The sequence below is a fragment of the Ailuropoda melanoleuca genome, chromosome 5 (assembly GCF_002007445.2).
Source record: "Ailuropoda melanoleuca isolate Jingjing chromosome 5, ASM200744v2, whole genome shotgun sequence".
NCBI classification, from domain to species: domain Eukaryota; kingdom Metazoa; phylum Chordata; class Mammalia; order Carnivora; family Ursidae; genus Ailuropoda; species Ailuropoda melanoleuca.
In genome coordinates this window covers 11,094,256-11,115,281 of record NC_048222.1, presented here as the reverse complement: position 1 = coordinate 11,115,281, position 21,026 = coordinate 11,094,256, and the positions used below count along the sequence as shown (strand labels likewise).

The following is a 21,026-nucleotide window of genomic DNA, read 5'->3' as shown; positions in this document are numbered from 1 at the left end:
TTCCCACAACGCCGGGATCACGCCCTGAGCCGAAGGCAGATGCTTAACTGCTGTGCCACCCAGGCGCCCCCTTTTCAGTAATTTCTAAGAGAAACACTAATGTCTAATTTTCATCACATGTATTATTCTACTCCATGTAACTGTTACAGCTTCACTAATTTAGGTAAGAGATAAGGGAAGTCAGTTTAAATTAATTAAGTCAGAATCACAGAAGTGTTTTTAGAAAGAAGTACATTTGATTGACATCAATAGCACAGAGTATCTGATCTTGGCTAATAAAGCTTTCAGTACATGTACCAAATACTTTTAATTACAAGTCACTTTTATTCATTATACACTCTACACATACTGCTAGAAAACAGTTTTTTCTTCTGAGTGAATTGAGGATGACCCCTGAAACATTTACATTTATTTGTTAAGCAAATTAATGATTTTAGGCATCAGACTCAAATTCAAAACATTATACCTAAGCTAGCCAAGTATCTACTTGTGACTTGAGAATTAAAGTCATAAACTCTGTCAGCCTAACTAATCTTAAGCTTAGTTTAGAGAAATCACAAAAATGTAACTGAGGGAATTTCGTAATCAAATTAAATTCATTTCAGCTTACTAAATTCAATTATTAACTGAATTAATTATTAAATTCAAATTAAATTCAATTATTAAATTCAATTTCAGATAGACTGCAAAACATTTTAACATAGTCCCCAATGTAATTCCTTAACAACTAGCCTTCGACACTGCCAACAGGTATTGTTTCCGCAAGTCTAAGGTTAGCCAGTTCGTTACCTCTCCAGCACTTGCACATTCCTTGGCTCTTCTGTGAAGTGCAGCCCATGTATCTTCATACCTAAAAAAAGCAAAAAATAATTCAAAATGCAAACCACACATTGAAAAAAAATACCATCTACAGATGAGCCTGGAACATCCTTTGGTGCCCTAAGAAAAAAAAAAAACAACTCAAAAATAATGGGGACATGTCACAAGAACGTAGAAGAAACCTGAAGGGGCTTCCAACAGCAAAACGGACAATCTGAGCAACAAAATAAATAATGGTAGTGACGGGTTATAACTCAAGTGCTAAAAACAAACCACCATGAGTTCATAGTGATTTAAATAAACAACTGAACAAATGAATGGAGGAGACGGGGGAAATTCTCCTATAGAACTCCAATGAATAATTGTAGAAAAATGATAAAAACAAAATATCACCACTTGGTAGGGAGGCGCCTGGGTGGCTCAGTAGGTTATGCGACTGCCTTTAGCTCAGGTCATGATCTTGGGAGTCCCAGGATCAACTGCCACCTTGGGCTCCCTGCTCAGTGGGGAGTCTGCTTCTCCCTCTGACCCTCCCCCTTCTCATGCTCTCAACTACATAAATAAAACCTTATTAAAAAATAGGGGCGCCTGGGTGGCACAGCGGTTAGGCATCTGCCTTCGGCTCAGGGCGTGATCCCAGCATTATGGGATCAAGCCCCCATATCAGGCTCCTCCGCTATGAGCCTGCTTCTTCCTCTCCCACTCCCCCTGCTTGTGTTCCCTCTCTCTCTGTCTGTCTCTATCTCTGTTGAATAAATAAATAAAATCTTTAAAAAAAAAAAAAAAGAATTCTAATGCATTCTAAAATTAGTGAAAGAAATTATGAAGAGAAACAACATATTTATTACATAGTCTCAAAGTATCTCTCCAACAGGACACCCATAAATTAAAAAGGGGGAAATAGCACAACAGTGTAGAAACCAAGCAGACACTTCCCTAACCATGTGATCCACAGTAATGAAACATATAAACATCCTATGTCTATTAATGTGATGCCCTGAGAAGGACACACCATTGTCCTTCTGGTATTCTTGCAAAAAAACAAAAACAAAAACACACAAAAAAACCCACTGACTTTAATTTAATCATGAGGGGAAAAAAGCACATAAACCCAAATTGAGGGGCATTTTGCAAAATAATAATTTGCAAAATAACAAGAAGTACTCTTCAAAAGTGTCAAGGTTATGAAAAACAAAGACTCAGGAACTGTTCCAGATTAACGGAGATGAAGGAGGTACGGTGACTAAATATAACCAATCATTCTGGATTGGATCCTGGTCCCAAAATAAGGACATTAGTGGGACAGCTGATGAAATCTGAATGATGTCTGTAGGTTATGAAGCAGTGTTAATTTCCCGGTTTTCATAATTGTACTCTTATACAAAATCTTCAAAATATACAAAGCAATAATTGACAGAACTGAAGAGAGAAATAAACCGTTCTCCAATAACAGAGACTTCAATACCCCACTCTTAATAATGAATGGTTAAAATGACCAGACAAAAGATAAACACAAGAGGACCTGAACACCACAATAAACCAACTAGATATAACCGATACATACAGAACACTCTACCCACAACAGCAGAACACACATTCTTCTCAAGTGTACATGGGAGATTTTCCAGGACAGATCATCTGCTAGGCCACAAATTAACTTACAACAGATTTTTTTAAAGGGGGTAAATGAGAAATCTCTGAAGCTTTTGCTCAATTTTGCTAACCAAAGACTGCTCTAAAAAAGTTTATATATTTTTTAAACAAAGAGAGAGAGAGATATCATAGGAAGTATCTTTTCTGATCACAATGGGATGAAGTTTGAAATCAACGACAGAACGAAAACTGGAGAGGCGCCTGGGTGGCTCAGTTGTTAAGCATCTGCCTTCAGCTCAGGGTGTGATCCCGGAGTCCTGGGATCAAGCCCCACATCAGGCTCATCCACTGGGAGCCTGCTTCTTCCTCTCCCACTCCCCCTGCCTGTGTTTCCTCTCTCGCTGGCTGTCTCTCTCTCTGTCAAATAAATAAGGAAAATCTTAAAAAAAAAAAAAAAAAACCTGGAAAATTCTCAAATTTGTGGCAATTAAACACTTTTAAATAATTAACTGGTCAAAGAAAAAAATCATAAGGGAAATCAGAGAATATTAAGAGATGAATGAAAATAAAACCACAACATACCAAAACTTATGGGACTCAGGAAAAACAGGGTTTTGAGTGAAATTTATAACTATAAATGCCTTGCATTTAAACAGAAGAAAGATCTCAAATCAACAGCCTTACTTCACAACTTAAGGAAGTGGAAAAAGAACAAACTGAACCCAAAGCTAGCAAAAAGAAGAAAAACATTAGGAGTGATAAATAGGGGCGCCTGGGTGGCTCAGTCATTAAGCGTCTGCCTTCAGCTCATGTCATGATCTCAGGGTCCTGGGATGGAGCCCCGGATCAGGCTCCCTGCTCAGCAGGAAGCCTGTTTCTCCCTCTCCCACTTCCCCTGCTTGTGTTCCCTCTCTTGCTGTCTGTCAAATAAATAAATAAAATCTTTAAAAAAAAAAAAAGGAGAGATAAATAAAATAAAGAATAAAAATACTGGGAAAATCAACGAAACCAAAAACTGGTTCTTCAGAAAGACTAACAAAATTAAATCTTTAAGTGGACTAAGGAAAAAAAAGGGAAGACTCAAAATTAGAAACAAAAGTGGGGACATTACCAATCTTACAGGAACAAAAAGGATTATGAGAGTACTATGAGTAACTGTACACCAAAAAATTAGATAATCTAGATGAAACAGACAAATTCCAGGGCACCTGGGTGGCTCAGTTGGGCATCCGCCTTCGGCTCAGGTCATGATCTCAGGGTCCTGGGATCGCACTCCACTTTGGGCTCCCTGCTCAGCGGGGAGCCTGCTTCTCCCTCTCCCTCTGTCCCTCCATCCCCACTTGTGCTCATGTGCACGTGCTCTCTCTCAAGTGAATAAATAAAATCTTCAAAAAAATTAAAATAATAAAAAAGAAAGAGACAAATTCCTATAAAAACAAATCCTACCAAGACTGAATCCCAAAGAAATAGAAAATCTGGTAACTAGTAAAGAGATTGCATCAGTCATTGAAAATCTCACCCCTGACCAATCAGTGAATCAAAGAAGAAACTAAACAGGAAATAAAAATGTATCTTGAAACAAATGAAAATGGAAATACAACATACCAAAACTTATGGGATACAGTTTTAAAAGGGAAGTTCATACCAAATGCCTCTTAAGAAGATCCCAAATAAACAAGCTAACTCTACACTTTAAGAAACTAGAAAAAAAAAAAAAAAACTGAGGCCACAGTTAGCAGAAGGAAGGAAATAATAAAGATTAGAGAAGAAATAAATGAAACAGAGAATAGGAAAACAATAGCAAAGATTAACCAAACTAAGAGTTGATTTTCTGAAAAGACAAACATAATTGACAAAACTTCAGCTAGACTAACCACAGAAAAAAAAAAGACAGAGGACCCAAATCAAAATTATAAATGGAAAAGGAGACATTATAATTGACACCACAAAAATACAAAGAATCGTAAGAGGCTACTATGAACAACTATACATCAACAAACTGGAAAACCTAGAGGAAATGGGGAAATTCTTAGAAACATACAGACTACCAAAACTGAATCAGGAAGAAACAGAAAGTTTGAATAGCAATTACTAGTGAGGAGACTGAATCAGTAATCAAAAATCTCCCAATGAAGGAAAGCCCAGGATGAAATGCCTTCACTGGTGAATTTTACTAAACATTTCAAGAAGAATTAATGCCAATCCTTCTCAAACTATTTCGGGGCGCCTAGGTGGCGCAGTCATTAAGCGTCTGCCTTCAGCTCAGGGCGTGATCCCAGGGTTCTGGAATCAAGCGCCACACTGGGCTCCCTGATCAGGGGGAAGCCTGCTTCTTCCTTCTCCCACTCCCCCTGCTTGTGTTCCTTCTCTCGCTGGCTGTCTCTCCCTCTGTCAAATAAATAAAATCTTTAAAAAAACAAAACAAAACAAAAAAACGAAACAAAAAAAACCTCTCCCAAAAAAAGAAGAGGAAGGAATACTCCCAAACTCGTTTTAGGAGGCCAGCAGACTCTGCCACCAAACCCAGTAAAGGACAATATCAGGAAAGAAAACTACAGCCCAATATCCCTGATGAATATAGATGCAAAAACTCTCAATAAAATACTAGCAAGCTGAATTCAGCAGCACATTAAAAGAATCATTCACCATGATTAAGTGGGATTTATATCGGGATGAAAGGATGGTTCAATATCTGCAAATCAATGTGATACACCACAATAACAGAAAGACAAAAAAAATCCTATGATTATCTCAAAAGATGCAGAAAAGGCATCTAACAAAATTAAACATCTGCTCATGATAAAAACTCTTAACAAATTAAGTGTAAAAGGAGCATAACTCAACAAAATAAAAGCCTTAAATAAGCTCACGGCTAACACAATACTCAATGGTGAAAGGCTGAAAGTTTTCCTGGTGCCCAATCTCACCACTCCTATTCAACATAGTACTAAGAACTCCTTGCCAGAGCAATCAGACAAGAAAATGATATAAAAGGCATCAGAAATGGAAAGGAAGGGGTGCCTGGGTGGCACAGCGGTTAAGCATCTGCCTTCGGCTCAGGGCGTGATCCCGGCGTTATGGGATCGAGCCCCATCAGGCTCCTCTGCTATGGGTCTGCTTCTTCCTGTCCCACTCCCCCTGCTTGTGTTCCCTCTCTCTGGCTGTCTCTATCTCTGTCAAATAAATAAATAAAATCTTTAAAAAAAAAAAAAAAAAGAAATGGAAAGGAAGAAGGAGAATTGTCTCTATTTGCAGATGACATAATTTTATACATAGAAAATCCTGAAGACTCCACCAAAAAAAACTGTTAGATCTAATCAACACACACAATAAAGTTGCAAGATAGAAAATTATCATACAAAAATCGGTAGCATTTCTTTAACAAAAAATAATCTGAAAAATAAAACATCCCATTTACAATAGCATAGAAAACAATAAAATAGTTGGGAATCACCTTAACCCAGAAGGGGAAAGATCTCTACTCTGAAAGCTATAAGACAATGATTTAAGAAATCGAAGATGAAAAATAAATGGAAAGGTATTCTGCATTCACAGACTGGAAGAGTATTGTTAAAGTGTCAATACTACCAAAAGTCACCCATAGATTCAATGCAATCCCTATCAAGATTTTTTTTTTAAACAGAAGTATAAAAAGCCATCCTAAAATTCATATGGAACCACAAAGACCCCAAATAGCCAAAACAATCCTAATAAACAAGAATAAAGAGTGAGGCATCACATTTCCTGATTTCAAGCTACACTATAGAGGTACAGTAATCTAAACAGTATGGAACTTGCATAAAAACAAATCAATGCAACAGAATAGAAAGTCCAGAAATAACCCCAAGCATATGTGGCCGACTAATATTTGACAAGGGAGCCAACACTCAATGGAAAAGACAGTCTCTTCAATAAATGATCCTGTGAAAATGGGATATTCACATGTAAAATAATGGAACTATACCCCATCTTATACCTCTTCCAAAAATTAAGTCGAAATGGATTAACGACTTAAATGTAAGACCTGAAACCATGAAATTCCTGAAGGAAAACGTAGATAAAAAGTTCCATGACATGGGTCTTGACAATGATTTTTTTGAATAAGACACCTTAAGAACAAGCAACAAAAAGAACTGGGACTATATCAAATTAAAAAGCTTCCGCAGAGCAAAAGAATAATAAAGTGAAAAGAGCCTACGGAATGGGAAAAAATATTTGCAAACCATGTACTGATAAAAAGTTAATATTCAAAATATATAAGGAACATATACAATTCAATACCAAAAAAAAACCTCCCCAAATAATTCAATTTTTAAAAATGTGCAAAAGACCTCACTACACATTTCCGCAAAGACAGATGAATGGGCAACAGATATATGAAAAGATGCTCAACATCTTAATTTTCATGGAAATGCAAATCAAAACCACAAAAGAAGCTATACCACCTCCCACCTGTTAGAATGGCCATCATCAAAAAGACATAACAAATGCTGGTGAGGATGATGAGAAAAGGCAACCCTCGGTGCACTGTTGGTGGGACTGTAAACAGGTACAGCCACTATGGAGAGTATAATGGAGGATCCTTAAAAAATTGAAAACAGAACTACCATATGACCCAGCAATCCCACTTCTAGGTATTTATCCAAAGGAAACAAAAACACTAACTCAAAAAGATATGTGCACCCCAATGTTCATAGCAGCATTATTTACAATAGTCAAGACATAGAAACAACCTAGGCATTCACTGATGTGTATACACATACAATACACACAATGGAATATTATTCAACCATTAAAAAAATGAGGAAATCTTGCCATTTGTGACAACATGGATGGATTTTGAGGGTATTATCCTAGGTGAAATACATCAGAAAGTGAAAGACAAATACTGTGTGGTCTTATATATATGTGGAATTAAAAAAAAAAAATCCAAACTCAGAAAAAGAGATCAGATTTGTGGTTACCAGAGGCAGAGAGTAGAGGGAGTGGGTACGAGGAAGGTGATCAAAAGGTATAAATTTCCAGTTATAACGCAAGTGATAGGAATGTAACATACAACATGATGACTATAGTAACACTGCTGTATGACATGTACGAAAGCTGTAAAAATTCTCATCACAGGAAAAAAATTTTTGTTTTTGCTCTTTTTGTTTTATCTCTATGAGATGATAAATGCTAACTTAACTCACTGTGATCATTTCACAATACTTGGAAATCAAACAACTATACTGTACACCTTAAACTATACAGTGACATATCTCAATTATCTCTCGATAAAACTGGAATTTTTTTTTTAAACCTCCCCCAGAAAGAAAACCCTGATGGCTTCACTGATGAATTCTGCCAAACATTAAAAAAACAACTGTCTCAAACTCTTCCAAAAAACTGGAGATGATTCATTCTAGGCCAGCATTGTGCTGACTCCTAAGACAAAGACACAGACACTACAAGAAAACTACAGACCAATATCCTTTAGGAACACTGATGTAAAAATCCTCAATAAAATATAGCAAACTGAATTCAGCAGCATATTCAAAGGATATATACCATGACCTATTGGGATTTTCGCAAATTTCAAGAATGATTTCACATATGAAAACCAATCAATGTAATATACCACATTAACAAAATGAAGGGGAAAAAATACACAATTGCAACTGATGCCGAAAAAGCATTTGACAAAAGCCAACACACTTTCATGATAAAAACTCAAAAAACAAAGAATAAAAGGAAACTATGTCAACATAATAAAAAACATATATGAAAAACCCACAGCTAACATCATACTTGACGGCAAAAGATTGAAAGCTTCTCCTCTAAGATCAGAAACAAAGATGCCTGCTTTTGCTAATTCCATTCAACATAGTACTGGAAGATCTAGCCAGAGCAATTAGGCGAGAAAAAGAAAGAAAAGGTATCAAATTGGAAAGAAAGAAGTAAAATTATGTTTGCCAGTGATATAATCTTACATATAGAAAAGTCTAGAACAAACCCTGTTAGAACTAATAAACAAATTCAGCAAAGTAGCATAATATAAAATCAACACACAAACTTGATTGTACTTCTATAGACTAACAACGAAAATTCAGAAGAGAAATTTAAACAGTCCATTTATAAAAGCATTTTAAAAATTTAGGATTTAACAAAGGAGATGAAAGACTAATATGATGAAAACTACAAAACACTGCTGAAAGAAATTAAAGAAGATGTAAATAAATAGAAAGATAGCCCATATTCATGGATTGGAAGGCCAATATCATTGAGATGTCAATAATACACAAAGTAATCTATAAATATTTAATGCCATCTCTATCAAAATCCCAACGGCATTTTTTGTAGAAACAGAAAAAAAAATCCATCCTAAAATTCATACGGAATCTCAAGGGACCCTGAATAGCCAAGATTCTTGACAAGAACAAAGTTGAACTCACACTTCGTGATTTCAACCTGATTTCAAAACTTAGTACAAAGCTACCATAACCAAAACAGTGTGCAACTGTTATAAAAGCAGCTATATAGACCAATGAAACAGCCCAGAAATAAACCCTCACATACACAGTCAAATAATTTTCAACAAGGATGCCAAGACCATGCAATGGGGAAAGGACAGTCTTTTTAACAAATGGAGCTGGGAAAACTGGATATCCAATTGAAGTTGGGCCCTTACCATCATATACAAAAATTAACTAAATGGATCAAAAATCCAAACATAAGAACTAAAACTATGACATTCTTAGAAGAAAAACATAGGAAAAGCTTCATGACCTTGGGTTTGGCAATGATTTCTAGGCTAGGAAAATAAAGGCACAAAAAATGGACAAATTGGACTTCATCAAAATTAAGTTTTTGCACATCAAAGAACACAGAGAAAAAAGGCAACCCACAGAACGGGAGAAAAATTTGCGAATCACCTATATGATAAGAGTTTTAATATCCAGATACCCAGAGAACTCCTAAAACTCAAAAACAAAAAAACCCTACCCAAAAATGGGCAAAGGACTTGAACAGACATCTATCTAAAGAAGATATATAAGAGCCCAATAAACATATGCAAAGATGCTCACCACATCAGTCATTAGGGAAATACAAATCATTACAAGTCCATTCAACTAAATCACTAGATTTAAAAAAATCAAGATAAAATGTAAACAGGACACCATTGATCTTTATTATACCTTCTTTCATGTTCACTTACATTCTTCATTCAACAAAACCAAGCAGGAAATTGAGATCAAATTATGCACTTTTCATTTCAAAAAAGAAAAAAAAAATTCTAGATTTAGCAACCATAAAAAGAAAGCCAGTAAAGAGCTAAAAAAGAGAAAGCAAACTATAGGCACAGGTGATTGTGTCACCGTCAATGCAGCTCCAGAGAAGGAGCGTATCTTCTCCTGCACACATCTTTAGCACAGATCTGTCGGAGGGCAAACTCTTAAGTTTAGAACTGCACATAACATACTTAAACTATGTATTTTTGTAACGGCTATACTGAGGTAACTTGCATACCATAAAATACACTCTTTAAAAGCGTTTAAAGTAGCTTCTAGCATATTCACAGAGTTGGGCAACTATCACTACTATCTAATTCCAAATCATTGTCACCACCCCAAACAGAAACCCCATACTCATTCCCCTCTCTCTTCCAATCCTTGGTAACTACTAGCCTACTTTCTGCCTCTATGGATTTGCCTATTCTGGACATTTCACATAAATGGAATCCTGTAACACGAGGCCGTTTTGTTGGTTTTTAGGGGTCATGCACATTGCAGCATGTACCAGTGCTCCGATACGCTCATCAGTTGATGAGTACTTGTGTTGTTTCTCCTTTTTGGCTATTATGAGTAATTCTGCTCTGCACATTTGTGTACAAGCCTCTATGTGGACGTACGTTTTCAATTCTCTTGGTGTGAAGTTGCCCAGGTCACAATGTAATTCTACATTGTTTTTAAGAAACTACCGAACTGTTTTCCGCAGCAGCTGCACCATTTCATATTCCTACCGGCAGGGACATGTGCTCAACAACGCTTGTTACTCTCTGTGTTTCTGATTAGAGCCAGGCCGGGGGGTGTGCAGAGCTATCTCACCGTGGTCTTGATCAGCGGCCACACATGGTGCTGAGCATCTTTGTATTTGACTGTTGGCTCTTTGTATCTTCTTTAGAGAAATATTTGTTCGAATTCTTTACCTATTCTTCATTGGGCTTTTTATCGCTAAGTTACAACAGTTCTTTATCTACTCTTGATTCAAGTCCCTCAGCAGATAAATGATTTGCAAATATTTTCTTCCATTCTGTGGATTGTGGTTTCACTTTCCTGATGGGTTCTGTAAAGTACAAAGGTTTTTAATTTTGATAGACTCCAATTTATCTATTTTTTCTTTTGTCGCTTATGCTTTCGGTGCCACGTGTAAGAAAATCACGTATTTTAATATTAATCTGCATGCCAATAGGAGGGGAGTAGGGAAGAAATGGTATAAAATTCAAAATCAAAGTAAGAGAATTATCAAGGACTTAAATTTCAAAATCAATTTTCTTACAACAGAAAAACCATAAACATAAATACACATAATAAAGTATTGACTAGCAAATACAATAGTGATCAATCTGCTCAAAGCCTGAATGGCCTTTGCATTAAACAATGAAAAGTAAAAACACCTCAGGGAAATGAATAAGTTAATAATTTCTAATCACTAGGTTTAGGTAAAATTTAGTTGTTTTAAGGTTTCTATCTATAAAATTATAAAATATTTTTAGCAATAGTCAGAAGGATAATTTTCTGATTTAAATGGAAACACTTACCTGCTGAGTAATTCTAGACCAGCAGAGTACTTTGGCAAACATGGAACACTCCTGCCAAAGCAAAGCAAAACAAAAACACTTGTTTTATTAAAATTGCTTCGCATTTAGACCAACAACAACAAAAAAGTTACATATGAGAATTTTGACACCATCAATCGTAATGTGGAATATTTTTAAATTACTAATGACAATTTACCTAAACTTTTAGAGAAATGTATTATTTTATTTCACAATTAAAATACTGTAATGTACTATCATCCATCACTCTGCCCTAGATTATTTTTAGCAGATACTATGATAAATACCTTGACAAAACTCTAGATAATAAGAATTTTTTTCAAACGCTCATAAGCTCTGTTTAAAGTGAAATTTGGTTGTGCTTCACTTATTAAAAAAAAAATGAAAAAATTGCGCAACACTGGTGCTTTATATAAAACAGGTAACACAGTTCCAGAGGCTCACTTGCTACTTCAAGTACTGTTTTATTATTAATCTGCTTCTCAATAATGTAGGACTTTTACCTTGTGCTTAATACACAAAATGATTAACTGCGATCAAACAATAACCACCGGTTGTACTAGAATAAAACTACCTCTTTCCATGTCTTCAGCCATTTCACAATTTTATCAGAAAATTTTCCAGTGTTACATAGTTTAGAAATAATCAGATTGCTTTGAAGTCAAATGCACTCAACAGATGTAAAATCCACTAAAGTAATCATACTATTATAACTGGAGCCAAACGCTGTGTGAAATTTAAGTCACAGTAAATTAAATCTTAGCACAGGCTTACCTTGGTTTGCTTTTTACTTTAGCTTCTCTTGACTTGTCACTTAAAGTCTTCAGCCTATAATTCAACAAGTATAAAATATCATATTTTTACAGCTTAAGAGATTTTTTCAACCATGAATTTCACAGTTCTTAAAATTTTAGATCGGCCTACTTATTATAGCAAGAATTAAGCACCTCTACAGACAAGTATTTGAGTGTTTACTATTATGTCAGACGCCCCAAACAGAACATTCGTAGCAAACATCTTTACGTTTTTTCTTGCCCCAAACCCTTTTTTAGAAATAATTCCTAAGTCTGACTGGACTAGAGGAATGTCATTTACCTGGCATCATTAGAAAAAGAAGTGATCTACACAGGTGAATTTGGTAGGTTAACAAAGATATCTAAGCATTTTAATAAAATAGGTATGATACTAGGCACTCCAAGCTCTTTAAGTAGCAACGGTCTGTGGAATTTTAGACACTGATCAAAAGCTTTCTAAAATATATTACAAACCTCTTTCATTAAAGAGGACTTTGTACACTCCACTTAACATTTTCTGCTACCTCCGGGTCGTTCCTAGGAATACCACTGCTCACATTTTGTGGCAACACGACCTCTCCTCAGCTGTTTGGGCCAGGAATGCCTTTTCATTTGCCAACTTGAAACCAATCTATGGTGATTTGACTGTCTGGAATCCTGGGTCTATTTTTTTCTAAATTTAAATCTCCCATCTCCTGCACTGGTCATTTGGTTCTCAGTGATAACTCACGGCTTCTACTAGCTAGGTAACTACTGCAGCCTCCTCCCTCTTATTGGCTTTTTTAAACTATTAGGCTAGAAAACAGATAAATGGGCTAGAGATGCACAGAAAAAAAAATTAAACAGGCTCCTCTCTATATAACATATGAAGTTCATAGACTTTGTACACTTTATTTTTGCTTCACTGACCCATTTTCACCTTCTTCTGGCTGTCGATTCCGTACGATGTAACAGGCTGCCGAAGAGTGGGTGCCACCTTGTGAGCCACTCTCCTATCAAATGAGATATTGCTGTAAATGTTCTTCTTAATGTGGTTACTTCAACAAATCTCCGTTTCTAAGTAGAGTCTGGAACACGGGCCACGGTACCACCACTAGCCCCTAAGAAGCCTTTGGTAAAACGAGAACTAGGTGCCCCTTCCTCAAAGCACTTGAGTGCTATCAGCCAGAAACCGCCTACTGTACGAGCTGACTCTCCTATACACGCCCCCAAGCCCGTGCCTCCTGCAAGTCCGGACCTAGGACTCCCATCTTTTTTGTCCATAATGAAAGGGATTTTTAAAAAAAAGAAAAAAAAGCAAATGGGAATGCCAGTTTCTTACAAAATTTTTTACATTATTCTATGTTGTTTCTCAAACACTAAAATATTGACGAGATGAACTTCTCTTTGTTGTTAAAAGGCCTCTGCCATCTCTTTAATACAAAACTCGTCTGTATCTCTCTCTCCAGATGAGTCTAGGAAGTTGTACTTAAAAAGTCTAAACTGTCCTAGAGACACAATATAAATTTTGGGGTGCCTGGGTGGCTCAGGTGGTTAAGAGTCTGTCAGCTCAGGTCATGATCGCAGGGTCCCAGGATCGAGCCCTACTTTGGGCTCCCTGCTTCTCCCTCTCCCTGCTGCTCATGCTCTCTCTCTCTCTCTCTTTCCCTCTCTCGCTATTTCTCTCTCAGATAAATAAAATCTTTAAAAAAAAAAAAAAAAAGAAAGAAAGAAAGAATGAAAGAAAGAAGGAAAGAAAGAAAAACAATATAAATTTCCAAGCTTCACCTTGCAACTAGTAAATCTGGTTTAAACTAAGATTATGCAACAACTAGGAAAAAGTGTTTCGACAGTCACACTCTATCCCCTCCACTCCAAAATTTGAGAAAGGCACTCAGCTGTGACATCCCAGGTAGAATGGTTATACACAGTGGTACATTACACTTAAAATGATTTCAGTAATATTTTTAGTGATTCAGGACAATTCCACAGAGTTCTAGGTGTACAAGGATATTGCAGGGGAACTGTTAAGATACTTTGTGGACCATTCTTATTATATGGTCTGGCAAATCTGGAGGTTAGTATCTCAAATATTTACTTCTGAAATACACTTTTACTTTTTCAATTGTAATATATCAAATTTGGGGTGCTCCTCCACACCCGCCCCCAAAAGGAAAGAAAAAATTGGAATAAAAGAGAAAGAAGGAATGTTACAAGCAGCTGAAAATAAAATTATTGGAAGGGTCAATGGGAGCTTCTCCATGTGGCTCCTTAACAGCCATCTGCTTTAAAATTGGTCCCTAACCAGATGTAATGTGTGGAACTTATCTGATCTGGATTTGAACAGATCAACTGTAAAAAGACATTTCTAAGAACCAGGAAATTTGATTATGGACTGGATAATTGATAATATCAAAGAATTAGTGCTAATTCTGTTAAGTATGATGTTGGCATTGCATTCACGTAATGTATTTTTTTTTAGGGGTGCAAACTGATGTAGGAGAGGGTAATATACAAATCTGCGATTTCTAACTACGGGAGAGGCAAAAGCAAACATGGCGACAGCTGACAATTGTTGAATCTGAATCATGGATATATGATATACATCTATATCGTGGATAACAGAATCACTGTGTGATTCTACTTTTTATATGTTTGAAACTTTGTAAACATATTTTTGTAATAAACACAGTCTTTCAGACATTCATCTCTTCTCAGTACACCTCCACATAAATCATCCATGTGCCAAAATTCAGAACAGAAACTGATGGAGAAAACAAAGTAGCTGGAAGGAGGTGGGGAACAGTGGAGAAGGCTGAGGAGAGCAACACAGCAAAGGGTCAAAAGGACTATCTTTCTTACTTTGAGTTGAAAAAAATAAGGTTAGGGGTATATATACACATACACATACATACACACACACACACACACACACACACACACACACATATATCAAGGTCAGGTATATTTAACAAGTAACAAAAAAAGTAAAAAGTTCCTTTCTGAAATACAGCCTCAAAACCTAGAATGCAACTAAAAGTAGCGTACTGTGTTTATTGTATACCAATTCTACTTCAAGTTTGTCACAGTGATTCTGTGCTGGCAACAACCCGCTAATAAAAGCTACTGAATGCCGGGGCGCCTGGGTGGCGCAGTTGTTAAGTGTCTGCTTTCAGCTCAGGGCGTGATCCCGGCATTCTGGGATCGAGCCCCACATCGGGCTTCTCTGCTGGGAGCCTGCTTCTTCCTCTCCCACTCCCCCTGCTTGTGTTCCCTCTCTCGCTGGCTGTCTCTGTCAAATAAACAAATAAAATCTTTAAAAAAAAAAAAAAAAAGCTACCGAATGCCGCACAGTCATGACTCCCTAAGAAGGAATACTGATCTGGGTATAATACCCCAGTTTCTCAAACATAAAATGGTGGTATTATACTGACCGTAATGATCTGCCACAGGAATTAAATTCCAAATAATGACTTTGTCAGCATTCTGTAAACAGAGCTAACTCACATGAAAAGTATGGTAAGAACTATCTCCACAGAGAAAGGTAGGAAACTATGCACATTACTGGGACAAGGTGAAGTAAAGGAGAGGTTCCTGAATGCACCAGTTCCTGGAACAGGCTTCCCCGCCCTTCCCAGTCTTCTTCCGAATCCCATACAACCTCTGGGAAGACATTAGCGCTGCTGCGGGACCCTATCAATTTAGACTTAACTGAGCACCTAATTATCTTCTACCAAAAGCAACTAGAACACACTTTTGAGTTCAAAGCACTAAACCTCAAATTTGTCCTAACACTCCAACAATTTATTTTTAGATTGTTCCAAAGGCTTACCTTGATGTGACACGAGCACATTTATTTTTTTAGGCCTTGCAGAAAATATGAAAATGGGGGCATCCTCCTAAGATGTGGAGGTGATTAGCAGAACTGCTTCCACAACGAGTTTAAAAAGAAGCAGATACACAGAATGCTACACAGGGCACACTAGAAGGGATGAGCAGAAAATGTGCTTTCTCTAGCTGACTCAAGCTCACGCGGTGACCTTAATGGCATTCATCTGTGCTTCAATTTCCTACTCAGCTAACCTCATCAGCTATTATGAAAGCTCAGGATGATTGTTGCAGACACCACAAAAACATTAATGAGCATATTCTGCCATTAAGGTTCAATTCCTTTAACCATGTTCGCATCTCCATTATTCTGACTTTAAATTCTCCTTATAAATCCAAATCCAGTCTGTTGTATTTTTCCATGAATGTTTATCATTTTTCCCCCTTTAAAAACAAGATCATGGAAACACAACTTTGATCACACTTAAAAGTACACACGACTTGGGGCTCCTGGGTGGCTTAGTGTGTTGAACACCAGACCCTTGATTTCAGCTCAAGGTCGGGGGATCTCAGGGTCATGGGATCGAGCCCCGCCTGTTGGGCTGTGCTGGGCATGGAGCCTGCTTCAGATTCTCTCTCTCCTCTCCCCTCCCCCGGCTCGCGTCCTTGCTCAAAAATAAATAAGTCCTTAAAAGAAAAGTACACATGACCTCTCAGCTCTGGAGCCTGAGAGTGTCACACAAAAGCCGCACAAACTTAGGAAAGGGACAGGAATGTAGACTACCTCTATCCTAATTAACCCCAGCTACACCTGACCTGTCCCCTGAGGCTTTGTTCCGTTTCCAATTGCTTCTTGGAGGTCAAGCCGTAAGCGACCTCACACAACAAATTCACTGCCAACCACTTCTCTTTCAAAACTACTCTGAAATTCTTCTGTTTGTAAATGACATAATTTATCTAAGATACTCCAAGGTTAACATCCTTAATTTCTCTACCTTTTTCCCTTCCTTTAACATCGCACAGTTCACAAATTCACCCCGTGCCTGTCACACCGATTGCCCTGTGAAACTGCTACCAGCACTGCCTTATCATCGCTCCCCTGGCCCAAAACTCCAGCCTAAATACTCTCCAAAATAATCCCCCTGTTCCACACCTCCAGCCCTCCCATCACATGGCCTCTCAAATTTCTTCCAGAAATACAGGCAGGCTCACGCTGCTCCCTCCACAAAAACCTTCAAAGACTCAGTCAACCTAAAAATGAGCCAGGACCACCCAGTATAAAGTAGCAATCACTTCACCCCCCAACCCCCTTAACCTTCTTAGGACCTTCTAAATATTCTGCCTCCTGCCACCAGAAAGAGCCCAGGGGCGGTATTTGCTGCCTGCTGTGTTCTCTGCTCGCTCCCTGGCTCCTAGAACAGGTGCCTGTCACAGAGTAAGTACTCAGTAAGTATTGGATCAATTAATTCCACAAAGCATTCAAGATCTCTTAGTCACTAAACTTCCCTCCCAGCTTCCTCTCCCACAACCGCTTCTGTCTTGGAAATGCCCTCCCCCAAATCTGTTACAACCCCTCCTCATTCTTCAAGGCCCAGTACAGAAGCCACCTCCTCTTTGAAGGCTTCTATAAATGCTTCCTTTTGCAGGAATAAATGACTCCTCACTTTGGGCTCACGCAACACACATATTCACTTGTATCCTTACCGTTCAGGTCCTTCTGCTTCCCAAATTGCCCCTGGGCTTTGTAGGCCCAGGATCCAGCCCAAGATACAGATGCCAATTAGTAAAGAAAACTGACCACGTAGCCTCTTAAATCTTTTTGCTTCTTAATAAAAAGGCAAAAAAAAAAAAAAAAAGCTTCCATGAAAAAGGACACTTTCTGAGTACATCACCTAGTGTCTGACACTTAGTTGGAACTCAGTACATAGTTATTAAATCAGGTTGAATATTGGAATTTTTTTCCCTGCTTATTAAAAAGGTGAGTAATCCTGGAAGAGTCAAGATTTCAGGCAAAATGTCGCCATTTTACCACACTGTGTATTAGAATATTCGAGCCTCTCCTTTGAGTAGGTTTTGATACTATAGGAGGGCGGCAGAGAAAATGACTCTGCTGGGCAGGGGTGGAGTTGGGGGCAATGGTGGCCTCTGGGGGAAACACCCACTGTCTAGTTGCAACAACACAAGTTTTCTATCCCTACCCACAAGAACCCAGAGCATCACAAACAGGAAACACCGGTCCGGGACAGGCGGCTATAAACCTTCAGTAAATCTGATTATCAATTCCCTAAGGGTTTTGCATTTCTGATTGCTTCATTCCTGAGGCTTTTGGTTCTAACTGCTCAAAAGGTAAAAACCAAAGACCAGAGTGGATTTAAAGTTCGAGGCTTCAGTATATCCCACAGTTTCCCTCAAAGCTCAAGTCAATCCCTAAAAAGTGCATGTTCTATGTGAATCCCCCAAAAGGCTCTAAGAGTTCTGAATACGTTAAATAAAATTAGGACTCACTTAGATGAGGGCAGAAGGGTGAGGCCCAGAGCCTCACTCCTGTACTCCTTTGGGCCAGCCACCCACCCACTTAAGTCAGAAAGAGCATGATATAATTTCCAGGTTTATCTCAATTTTGACATAACTGTTATTATGAATAAAAATTTACAAAGAGGTGACTGGGTGGCTCAGTTAAGTATCGGCTTTCAGCTCCGATCATGATCCGGGAGTCCTGGGATCCAGCCCCACAAGGGCTCCCTGCTCAGTGGGAAGTCTGCTTCTCCCTCTCCCTCTGCCCCTCCGCCCCCGTTTGTGCACTCTCTCAAATAAATAAAACCTTTAAAAAAAAATTTTTAGAAAAAAGACCCCAAGTCCACGGACAACTTAGAGTCCCCCCCACCCCACAGGCCATGAGCACCTCCGGCCACTGTCCTTAACTGATCTTAAGTTGCATTTTTTTAAAAGTCTGAATGGGAAGGTCATCAGACACACTTTTATCACTAATATGGAGGATGATAAAGCTAATCCTCTTCTACTTTAAAAAAAAAAAAAGTGAATCTGCCTACATTTAAGATCCTTCATGAATTTTCAGAAGTTGAAAATGAGCAGAAAAGCTCTGAGACGATGGCACTCTGACTGGGAAGAGCAGTCCCGGCAACACTGAGGAAAAGCAGAAACCCCCTAGGCGTTCCTTACTCATTCCCTCGGGCAACCCAACACAGGAAGCTTCCAATTATTTTAGAAGCCAGCTGCTCCGGTGTCTACAGGCACTAGCACCAAGTGTTCTAAAGGTATGTCGGGTACAATCAGATAGTTTTGGGAGGTTGAGGGCCATGTCACTTTCACCTCTGAATTATACACGTCCGCTGTGTTTAATTTCATCTTTCCCTAGCAAGGCAAAATATTCAATTATGTAAAATAGGCTGATCTCAAGCTGAATACAGAGAGTTGACTACAATGAATTAAGAGGATTCTTTCTTGGTAAGAGTCACACAGGAATTTGTGAACCGGACAAAAGTGAACATCAGTGTTTAGAGCGGCCAGTCAGCTGCAAGACAGACCTCACCTGGAGAGCAGTTCTTTCTCTGCCACCTGAAAGGCTAAATGGCACACACCGACCAGTGTGTTTGTCAGCTGAGTGACCAGGACAGGAGGGAGCCAATCCAGTGTCTAAATGGATTGAAAGCCCTCTCAGGAAGTCTAATCCCAAAGTGGCTCCAGTCTATGATACTGTCAAGAAGTCAAGTCAGTTTCCAAGGGGTTCTAACCAGATCCCCCCAACATTCTTCCTAACTAAACCCTAAACTCAGGCTGTCCATATCTCCCAGATGGCTTGGGTCCAGAGTCCACATTCCTAGGTAAATTTAACCTTCTAAAGCAAAGATCATGAGTATGAACGGTTCTGAGGCAACCACACAACCTAGAGAGTTACAGTAACTACCAACGGCTGGACTGTTAAGTCGTCAAACAATTCACTGAAAGTAATGATAACAGGAGCGTACCACCTGGGTTTATTTATCTACGACCACTCTCATGCTCCCCGCAGACTATTCCAGTATCCCACCAAAATTCTTCAATAATTTACACCCCGAAGTTACTTTTTCAATTTAAATGGGGAAAAAATTGCAAGCACGCAAAAAAAAAAAAACCCATAAATGAATGATTGCCAGAGCATCTATCATATCCTTAAGAACTCCAAACCAAAACTATCAAAAATGATTTACATGGGGTAAGTGCTCAAGTATTTGCCCCAAAGCCTCAGCACCCAAAAGGCAAACCATGTAAACATTTTTTGTCGCATAAGATAAAATCTTAGTGCCCGTCTTTCTCATTGAAAATGTAAAACCCCATGATCGAGATGTCCTCGTTCAGAAAATTCTCCAAAGGATTTGTACGGTAACAGATTCTTTATGAAGAGGACACCTTTTCTAAAGAAAAGAAAAACTTCAAATGAATTAGGCACTAACTAGTAACAATAGTGGGCATGATGCTTACCGTTCTACATGTTGTGTTTTACACGTTCATTCTTAATCTTCACAACCCCATTAGTACCATCTTTATCACCTCTGTACAGTTGTGGAAACCGAGGCAAGACAATTCAAGTAACTTGCAAAAGCACATTTGCTTAGTGGTGGAGATGAGAGTCCTGGCAGTCTGGCGCTAGGATCTGTGCTGATGGTTCCCAAAAGTCCCGGCACACTGGAATCACCCTGGGGAATCCTGAAAACTCCGGCCCCAGTCTGATTACCTTGGCATGGGCTACACCTGGGATCGGGATTGTTCAAGATTTCCAGGTGACTCTAAGCCAAGTTTGGAAACCGCTTGGTCTGCGCTTGTATCCACTAGCTTGCTGTTAGCAATGCTGTGGTTCTGTTGCTTTTCGTGCCCCAAGAATTTCTTCACCAAGGCGCCGAACCCGGGGCAGGGGCAGAGGGAGCCAACAAAAGGGAGGGAAAGGGGCGGCCGGCAACGCCGAGGGTTCCGCGAGCTGGCCGCGCGAAGAAGCGGAGACGGGACGCGGACCAGCAGTGGCGGCGCCCGCGACCTTCGGCCCGGGCAGGGGGCGGCGGGCCCGAGCGGAGGTGCCTTGGAGGCGCAGGCCCCAGTCCCGCGGGCGGCGGAAGCGGGGGGCGCGCTCGCCCGCCACGTGACCCCGCTCCCGCGGCCGCCCCGACGGGGGCCCATGAGTCCCCCGCACACTCCGCGGCGGGAGG

The 21,026-nt window shown here is 39.0% G+C and overlaps 1 protein-coding gene across 2 annotated transcripts in view; it reads right to left on the bottom strand.

Annotated features, from left to right (window-relative positions):
- DTNBP1 (dystrobrevin binding protein 1) overlaps nt 1-20,919 on the bottom strand; it is a 126,241-nt gene extending 105,322 nt beyond the window's left edge. Inside the window, exons 1-5 of one of the 2 annotated variants that reach the window (XM_034660301.1) lie at nt 20,308-20,919; nt 12,002-12,055; nt 11,210-11,260; nt 10,497-10,734; nt 790-850 (exon numbers count right to left, since the gene is read on the bottom strand). The gene's annotated coding sequence lies outside the window, so the exon portion shown is untranslated. The remainder of the gene's footprint in view (nt 1-789; nt 851-10,496; nt 10,735-11,209; nt 11,261-12,001; nt 12,056-20,307) is intronic. The other variant, XM_034660300.1, reaches the window with a different exon arrangement.
- Nucleotides 20,920-21,026: the final 107 nt, after the last annotated feature.